Genomic DNA, 10,803 nt, shown 5'->3' on the forward strand with positions numbered 1-10,803 from the left:
GTGTCAGTTGAGCCGCCATTTTAGTACAGGGTAGCGCTCCTTTAAAATGAATGTGGGACCAAGCTGCAGTGGAGGACTGTGGCCATCCAGAGCACGAGATATACACATATATTCACATGCATCTATGATTGGGAGTTTTCCCGCTGGTCAGTATGCAAATATTTATTTAATTTACGCAAATTAAAATTTTTTATCACTTTTCTACATGGATGAATCAGTGACCGCACAGGCATTGCTGACAAAGAGTGTGTGTTTGTGTGCATGGAAATGTATTATCCTCCCTGCCTGTTAAATTTGATCTAATCCGTGTCCTGAAGCACAGCCCTTCTACTGCTTTCACTGCTAATGCTAACAGAGGAAGCGATTCATTTGTGAATGAATCCCCGTTATGAACGACTTGTTCACTTGACAATAATACAAGTTTCTATCACCGCAGCGCTGTGTTGTCATATTTCATTTGCATTGTTTCTTGATTTTGTTCAACTAAACTAGCATAAGCCGAGTGTTTACTGTGAGTTGGTGCTGCTTTGCCTTATGGTCAGTGCAGTAAGTAACTATATTGCCATCAATAAAGTTTTTTTGTTGAGCACAAAAGTTCGTAACATACAAAAACGTAAAAAACTAAATCTTTGGTTTATATCTTAACTTCAAGACTCCCATTATTTGCGATACATTCAGCTTTATTTGTCATTAGAGTCTAATTGTCATCTTTTTTGTTTGTTTAGTTAAAATTAGCATGAAACTTCTATTGTCTGTTATAATTTCAGATATATAAAAACACATTTAGTGTGTGTGTCTCTGCGTTCTGCTCAGCTCTGTTACATCAGTAATAAAAGGCAGATCAATCTGTAAAGCGCTGATAGAAAAAGCATGTGACTTGCTCCAAGTGATGTCACTTCCTGTGGCGGCAAACTCTGGAAGGCATTGAGGCGTGTCGTTAGTCTTCTCTCATTAATGTTTAGGACTCACCAGTAGTGCACTGTAAACAGTCAAGGTTATCAAATGAAATGAGTGCAGTTAACTCAAAATTGACTGAAAGCTGATTCTACTCGTTTGAAGAGTTTTGAACTCGATGTTGAAGGTAAAAAGTTAATTAAATGCCTCATTACTTAGTCTTAAATGGAGTCAGTTCACAGCACTCATACAGATTAGCTTTTAAACTCAAATGGTTTGCAGTAATCGGTTTCCTCAAACAGTTTGAGTTCTCTTCATTTATTGTGTTTTACTGTGCTCAAATTGCTTAGTTTACTCAAATAGATTAAGTTCATACATACATCTATGATCTCGTCTGATTGCAAACACTCACAGCTCAAGCACTCATTACACAGACTATATATTAGGGATGTAACGATATCAGAATTTCACGGTACGGTAATACCTCGGTATGAATGTCACGGTACGGTATTTATTGAATCATTTACAGGAAAAAACAAAACTTATGAAAATACTCCAAAAAAGTGCCAAAAGTGTCAATGACATACAAATTAGCCATCTATCTGTAAGCTTTGAAACAGGAACTTCAATTTTAATAACAAAAAAATATTAAACCATGTAAAAAAAATAAAGTTTCAATTTAGTATTGTTGAAAACTCATCACATTCAACATTTAATCACTCACTCACTTAGATAGAGATGGGTTTAAAGGAAAATTATCATATAAATATAATCTGGTAAAAGCTGGTATCTCTGGGTATTTACAATGTCCCCTGCAACAGAAAAAACCCCTCTCATTTGGGACTGAGGTTTCTGGGACAAGAGAGATATGACTTGGCCCAGGTTGACAGCAGTGGGGTAACGTTGTGCATTGTCTTTCCCCCACTTGAGAGGACAAACCATGAGTGAGATAGAGATCTCATGTCTGCATCAATCTGAACAGTGTGCTGACAACACCGCTATTCAGTACGCGCGCGACAACACAGCTGATAAGAACTCGCGCGACAACACCGCTGATAAGAACACGCGCGACAACACAGCTGATAAGAACTCGCGCGACAACACCGCTATTCAGTACGCGTGCGACAACACAGCTGATAAGAACTCGCGCGACAACACAGCTGATAAGAACTCGCGCGACAACACCGCTATTCAGTACGCGTGCGACAACACAGCTGATAAGAACTCGCGCGACAACACAGCTGATAAGAACTCGCGCGACAACACCGCTATTCAGTACGCGCGCGACAACACAGCTGATAAGAACTCGCGCGACAACACCGCTATTCAGTACGCGCGCGACAACACAGCTGATAAGAACTCGCGCGACAACACCACTATTCAGTACGCGTGCGACAACACAGCTGATAAGAACTCGCGCGACAACACCGCTATTCAGTACGCGCGCGACAACACCGCTATTCAGTACGCGTGCGACAACACAGCTGATAAGAACTCGCGCGACAACACCACTATTCAGTACGCGTGCGACAACACAGCTGATAAGAACTCGCGCGACAACACCGCTATTCAGTACGCGCGCGACAACACCGCTATTCAGTACGCGTGCGACAACACAGCTGATAAGAACTCGCGCGACAACACCACTATTCAGTACGCGTGCGACAACACAGCTGATAAGAACTCGCGCGACAACACCGCTATTCAGTACGCGCGCGACAACACCGCTATTCAGTACGCGTGCGACAACACAGCTGATAAGAACTCGCGCGACAACACAGCTGATAAGAACTCGCGCGACAACACCGCTATTCAGTACGCGTGCGACAACACAGCTGATAAGAACTCGCGCGACAACACAGCTGATAAGAACTCGCGCGACAACACCGCTATTCAGTACGCGCGCGACAACACAGCTGATAAGAACTCGCGCGACAACACCGCTATTCAGTACGCGCGCGACAACACAGCTGATAAGAACTCGCGCGACAACACCACTATTCAGTACGCGTGCGACAACACAGCTGATAAGAACTCGCGCGACAACACCGCTATTCAGTACGCGCGCGACAACACCGCTATTCAGTACGCGTGCGACAACACAGCTGATAAGAACTCGCGCGACAACACCACTATTCAGTACGCGTGCGACAACACAGCTGATAAGAACTCGCGCGACAACACCGCTATTCAGTACGCGCGCGACAACACCGCTATTCAGTACGCGTGCGACAACACAGCTGATAAGAACTCGCGCGACAACACCACTATTCAGTACGCGTGCGACAACACAGCTGATAAGAACTCGCGCGACAACACCGCTATTCAGTACGCGCGCGACAACACCGCTATTCAGTACGCGTGCGACAACACAGCTGATAAGAACTCGCGCGACAACACAGCTGATAAGAACTCGCGCGACAACACCGCTATTCAGTACGCGCGCGACAACACAGCTGATAAGAACTCGCGCGACAACACAGCTGATAAGAACTCGCGCGAAAACACCGCTATTCAGTACCTTGCCTGATTTACCATCATTGTGAATAAATCTGCATTTGGATTCGCACCTCTGTGAAAGCCTTCAGTTACAGTAATATTTTAATATTAACAAGACAAAAGTACACCTAAATACACATACAAACGTTATATTTTTTAGAGGTAACTTGATACATTACTATTTTGTTATATATAGAATAACTGAACCGTTTGAAGTGACACCGTTTGTGTTTGATCTGTATGTATTTATGATATTTACAACTACGGTGGCCGGGAAGTGCAAAACAACATTTCAAAGTTTGAAACACTTTTACAAAGCTCTGTAAAATGGAATCTGGAACAAAGGAATCTGTAATTGTAAATTTGTTTCGGGATTTGTAAAATTGTTTCTCCTATGTAATTGTGTCTGATGATAGGTAAAAATGTTTTTCAAAATGTAAATTTGTCTCCAGCTTTGTAAAAGTGTTTCAAACTTTGTAATGTTTTGCACTTCCCGGCCACCGTATACAACAGATGCAGTGCTGCACAGTGATTCAGGATATGACTGCTCTTTAAAATAAAGCATCTGATAGAAACTGTGCCCATTTTCATGGACTTGTGTTGTTTGGGTTCTCAGTGGGTTCTATTGGGTTACAATCTGACTCTTAAACGTGATGCATATTATTAAATTCTTTGCATGTAATAAATTATATTTAAAACAATGAATCATATGCAGTTAGACCAAATGCATGAGATCAAAACTATCAAAACTGGTGCAGTGTTAAAATGTTTGAGCAGGACTGATCTGGTGTATATCTACTACTTCTGGTGTACAACACACGCTACAGGGCCTACCAACACAATCTCACGGCAATTCATAATTCATAAAACTCATACCCCAATGACGGTTGGGGTTAGGGGTGGGGTTAGGTTCCACGCCTCCTTTTTAAAATCGTACCATTTCGTACGACTGAACTCGTACGAATTCGTACCAATTAGCCACTAACCTGGCAAAACGTAAAATACTCACGTTTTCTCGTGAGATCAGGCTGGGGCCTACAGTATATAAACAGATCAGTCCGTCACCTGTCGCCTCCTGCTGACGTAGAGAGGAGTGTTTGGATCTCACACACTCATTTAATGAATTAGGATGACCTTATGGCTTTATCTTTAATTATTACACAAATACAAAATGGAAAAATACAAAATCTGTGCTCTTACAATCAAAACTACAAGGCACTCAGACGCCCTAGCTTTTCACCATTATTTTTTGTGTTTTTTCTCACTAAAAATGACTGATTTTGTGGTGGTAATTTGTACCAGAAATTTGCGGACAATTTTGTGATTATATATATATATATAATTATTATATATCTTATTTATCATATTAGGTAGCCTTCGGTGCTAGGTGTGCAATTTAAAACAATTGAAACAAGATATAAAACAGATCTAACATGTGGCAGGGATTGTCCTACCGTAATACACCTAAAACACGGATAACTGTAGTACTCGTTGCGAGGAGCATTTTCTCTCGTTAACTGCAGGAAAAGAGTTAAACGAAAACATTTATCAATTTCACGAATACCATAACACCAGCCATACATGTACAGGACTTGAATTGAATTGAATTGAATTTTATTTGACAGATTTTAGACAAACTGTACAAAAAGTATTCCATACACCAGGGGTGTCCAAACTTTTTGGGCCGAGGGCCAGATGTAAAAAAAACAAACGTTGTCGCGGGCCAAATTTTACATACATCACACAGACACGCATATATATATATATATATATATATATATATATATATATATATATATATATATATATATATACAGTTGAAGTCAGAATTGTTAGCCCCCATTTATTTTTTCCCCAATTTCTGTTTAACGAAGAGAAATTTTTTTCCACACATTTCTAAACATTAGTTTTAGTAACTCATTTCTAATAACTGATATATTTTATCTTTGTCATGATGACAGTAAATAATATTTGACTAGATATTTTTAAGACACTTCTATACAGCTTACAGTGACATTTAAAGGCTTAACTAGGTTAATCAAGTTAACTAGTCAAGTTAAGGTAATTAGGCAAGTTATTTTATAACAATGGTTTGTTCTGAAGACTTAAGGGGCTAATAATTTTGACCTTAAAATGGTTCATAAAAAAATTTAAACCGCTTTTTATTCTAGCCGAAATAAAACAAAAGTCTTTCTCCAAAAGAAAAAAATATTATCAGACATACGGTAAAAATGTCCTTGCTCTGTTAAACATCATTTGGGAAATATTTAAAAAAGAAGAAATAAATCAAAGAGGGGCTAATAATTCAGACTTCAACTGTGTGTAGACAGACAGACAGACAGACAGACAGATAGATAGATAGATAGATAGATAGATAGATAGATAGATAGATAGATAGATAGATAGATAGATAGATAGATAGATAGATAGATAGATAGATAGATAGATAGATAGATAGATAGATAGATAGATAGATAGATAGATAGATAGATAGATAGATAGATAGATCATAACAAGAACTGCTGCTTAATTGAATGCATGTAATAGCGACACCCGGTGGTTATTTATTGAATTACGTTCATTTTTGTATAGCTGGCCAGATTCTATTGATATTTATAAAAAGCCTCGCGGGCCGCCACAAAACTGATTGCGGGCCGCAGATGGCCCGCGGGCCGTAGTTTGGACACGCCTGCCATACACGTTGTTAAAAAAACTGTCGAGGATAAAAACACAATAAAGCCCAGGGCTTATTTCCATTGTGGTCCTCTGTTAAATGAAAACAATGTATGGCTTCAAAATACTAATGAAGAATAAAACAAACAGTCGCCACAGCGGTACGAACAGTTAACTTATCCAGCACAGGTTCCACACAGCTAACGGCCTTCCAGCCGCAACCCGATTCACACTCAAGTAACATATAAATTAAAAGATCCTCGTCCACCATGCAAACTAATTATCCTCATCCAACAACCATCTTTTGATAGTTTTTTTTTTTGAACAACCTTAAATCTTTTATTTCCTTGATTGATTTTGGTAGTTTGTTCAACATGATTGCACTTGTATATAAAAACATATTTTTCCCCACTAAACTTCTAAATTTAAATAAACAAATATTAAAATCCCAACCCTTAGTTGTCATGTTTACCAGTGAACAAACCACCAGATGTCGCTGGTAAACACTCACTCATGAAACTACAAATCTGCCAGTTAATGGACTTCAACTTCCTACATGCTCTTCACCCACACACCTGCTCACTCATCTAGCTTGATTACATTTGCACACCTGAGGACTTTCAGAGACTGATTAACACACACTATTTAAGCCACACATTCACCTCTTCAGTTTGCCGAGTCTTGTTCACTGTAAAGTAGCATTACAACGCGTTTTCCTTGTCTTGTTTTCCTGTGTTTTGAACCTAGCCTTATTTATTTTTATATATCCTTGTCTGCCGCCTGCCTTTCGACCTCTTGATTGTTAAACTGACTACGATTCTGGATTGTCCTCACACACCTGTTTGCTCCCGTATTGACCACTGCTTGCCTGACTGTGAATAAACCTGCATATTGGATCCTACCTTCTGTTGTGGTGTCACTCCCCGGCGTTATACTAGTATTACCACTCTATTACTCACAGTTAACATACCTAATTTATTAAAAGACTCTTTGTGCAAATGTGCTCTAGGATGCATTTTTAAAATTATTCGTACTAATTTATTTTGTGCCTTTTGCAATTTCTCCTTCAAATTTTGTGAGCAGCTACTGTACCAAAATGACGTAGCATAATCAAAATGGGGTTGAATTAAAGCTCCTGCCAACAATTGTAAAGAATGAACATCCAAAAGATCAGATTGCCTTGCTAAAAACCAAATTTTTCCACAAATCTTCGTAAAAAACTTTTTTGCCATAGCATCTCCTGATAATTTATTATCTATTAAACAACCCAAATAGTTTATCACATTTTTTGACTGAATTTTCCAGTCATTAATCTTAACTACAAAATTATCATCTTTTTTTAATTTCACTCTTGAAGCAAATAAAATAGCCTCTGTTTTACCCATGTGTAAAGAAAGTTTGTTGTCTAAAAACCAGTTTTAAACACTTTTTAACTGTGAACTCATAATTTATTTCACAAATAAATTATGAACAAATAATGTATTTCAATTCACGAACAGCGGCCGTCATCTGTAAACCAATCTCCATCAATGTAAGCTGCTTGCTGTTCTGTCTGTCCCATTGCTCCATTTGTTAGATGTTTGCGCACACTTTATTTTGCAGTCTGAAGCACGTCAAATGCACGAATGAGCAATTTTCGCCACAGGATGCCTAATCGCATCTTTGCATTGACTTCACATGTAAATTACCCGCGCTTCACCCTCGTCTGCTCACTGCACAGGCTGCAAAACAATTCCGCCCTCTTCCATGTACTGTAATTATTGTGAGGACCCAGGTGAGACGTTATTTTTTGAGAGATGCTCAAATCACATGTGCTATGTATGCAACGTATATAAGTCATGTAAAACATTATTGCAAACTGAAATAAAATAATTTAATTATATGGTTTGAAATTGGATGTTTCATGAGACTATATACCTTTTTTTGCGATTATTTTCATTTAATTAGGAATTTTGCAGGATCGCAAGACTTTGCGACTTTTTGTTGATTTTGCGTTGAATTCAGTGATTGCAAAATCACAAAAAAACTAGGGGTCTGTGCATGTCACGTGATGATAAACTGTTTTTCCATTTGAAACCTTAGATTGGATTAGCCAATTAGTTTACACCAACCCTAAGCTTTAGGTACTATAAAGGTAGCTCAACTTTAATGGTATCAAATGATGCATGGCAGGATATGTTCAGGTTATGCTCAGGTTATGCTCAGGTTATACTCAGGTTATGCTCAGGTTATGCTCAGACTATGCTCACGTTGTTCAGGTAATATACAGGTTATGCTCAAGTTATATTCATTCATTCATTCTTTCTTTTCACTTAGTCCCTTTATTAATCACCACAGCAGAATGAACCGCCAACTTATCCAGCACGTTTTACGCAGCGGATGCCCTTCCAGCCGCAACCCATCTCTGGGAAACATCCACACACAATCATACACTATGGACAATTTTAGCCTACCCAATTCACCCAGGGGAAACCCACGCGAATGCAGAGAGAACATGCAAACTCCACACAGAAACGCCAACTAACCCAGCCGAGGCTTGAACCAGCGACCTTTTTGCACTACCTACTGCGCCACTCACTGAAGTTATATGAAGTTAATATTCAGGTTATGCTCAAGTTATTTTCAGGTAATATACAGGTTGTGCTCAGGTTATGATCAGGTTATGCCCAAGTTATTCAGGTTACACTCTGGTTATGTTCACTGTTCAGGTTATGTTCTGGTTATAATAAGGGTCTTTTTAATTGACTTTATATTCTGGTTATAAACCAAGTATTACACTATCAATGCTGTTAAAGCAGTGGTTCCCAACCTGGGGTCCGCGCCCCCCTAAGGGGGGCGCCAGAGTTCACAGGGGGGGCGCGGGAGAGGATAAGTATTGAGGTAGAAAAAGGCATAAAAGTGCTCCACTATTATAAAGGGCTTTGCAATTAATCGAATATCCGATTTAGATTTCGGTTTCAAACGATTATAAAAAAGCATTAATCGAGATAAATGATTATTGCATTATATTTTGCCACGTTCCAGTTGTACACGCTCTTAAATGGCTCTTAAAAGCGCGAAAGAGCTTATGTGTGTGTGCAGCACGATCACGCAGTCAGAAGCATGCGGCCGCTCAGCATTCACTCTCATTCACACACTGAGACGAGCAGAGGAGCGCAGACATCTAAAGTCATCTTAATGTGAACGCTTTAATGGTAAAATATGTGTCAAAACGCGGTGTTTAGTGATTATTTACATTAACCCTCATTTGTGTAATAAACAAACGAGTTGAGGATCAAAAGACGTGAAAGAGAAACCATTAAAGAGACAGTGCGCTATAATCCTTCTGCCGCCTGTTTTTATCATTATTAAACAAACATAACGAGAAAACCTTTGCTGCTCTTGACTGAAGGACTGCTGTAGCTAAAGTGTTTTTCTTACAGTGAAGATGCTTAAAGCACAGTTTGTTTTATATTTTTATTCTATTGTATTTATTTCTCTTTCCTTTGCAGGGTGGAAAATAACTGTATGTATACAGTTGAAGTCAGAATTATTAGCCTTCTTGAATATTAGCAAACCTTTTCCTGTCCAATTTCTGTTTCATGGAAAGAATATTTTATTAACTTATTTCTGAACATAATAGTTTTGATATCTCATTTCTAATTACTGATTTCTTTTTGTCTTTGCTATAATGACAGTACATAATATTTTACAAGATATTTTTCAAAATACAAGCATTCAGATTAAAGTGCAGTTCAAAGGCTTAATTAGAGTAATAAGGCAAGTCATTATAAAGGTAGTTTATTCTGCAGACAATCAAAAATATATATTGCTTAAGGGGGCTAATAATATTGACCTTAAATTGGTTTCAAAATATTTAAACCTGTCTTTATTCTAGCTAAAATAAAACAAATAGAAGAAAAAATATTATAGGAAATACTGTTAAACATAATTTGGGAAATATTTATAAAAAAAAAAATCTCAGGAGCGCTAATAATTTTGACTTTAACTGGCAATGGTTTTGAATAATCGTGATTACAATTATGACCAAAATAATCGTGATTATGATTTTTCCCAAAATCGAGCAGCCCTACTATTATATATGTATTTTTAAGTACCAAAAAAATAAATAAAAATCTAAACGCATGCTTAAAATTCCAACATAATAGTGAAAATAATTAAAATAAATAACTTTAAATAATTATTTAAATTTTGCTCACTCGCGCAATCTGCTTGTCAACGTGTCGTAAAGGCAAAATCAAAACAAAAATGGCAGACAAACGTAAATGCTGTGATTCTTCAGAGGCGAAGAAAAAGATTAGACAGTATGACAAAGCCTACCTAAATTTTGGTTTTATTGAAGGCCAAGACAAGTTAAAACTGATTAATTAATATTTTCTATACATATTACTATATATCAATATTACACAAACACACACACACACACACACACACACACACATATATATATATATATATATATACACACACACAGTACATATGTATGTGCGTGCGTGTGTATTTATATGGTGGGGGGGCTCCAATGTTTGCATATGTTCATGGGGGGGACCCCAAAGAAAAAGGTTGGGAACCACTGTGTTAAAGGATCCATGTATTAGCGAGATTTTGTTTTCCAAAATGTACTATAAGGGCAGACCAATCACAACAAACTGGACCACATGACTGATCTCATCAGAGCAGAGAATGATGTTCTGACTAATCAGAGCAGAGCAGGATTTAGTCTGACCAATCAGAGTA

General features: G+C 38.1%; 2 protein-coding genes across 3 annotated transcripts in view; both read right to left on the reverse strand.

Moving 5' to 3' along the window:
* The window catches only part of drap1 (DR1-associated protein 1 (negative cofactor 2 alpha)), a 660,385-nt gene that overhangs the window by 565,815 nt on the left and 83,767 nt on the right, over positions 1–10,803 (reverse strand). The window lies entirely within an intron of this gene.
* The window catches only part of LOC141375234 (C-type lectin domain family 10 member A), a 142,731-nt gene that overhangs the window by 78,910 nt on the left and 53,018 nt on the right, over positions 1–10,803 (reverse strand). The window lies entirely within an intron of this gene.

This window comes from Danio rerio, chromosome 7, assembly GCF_052040795.2.
Source record: "Danio rerio strain M-AB ecotype USA chromosome 7, GRCz13ab, whole genome shotgun sequence".
Taxonomy (NCBI): Eukaryota; Metazoa; Chordata; class Actinopteri; order Cypriniformes; family Danionidae; genus Danio; species Danio rerio.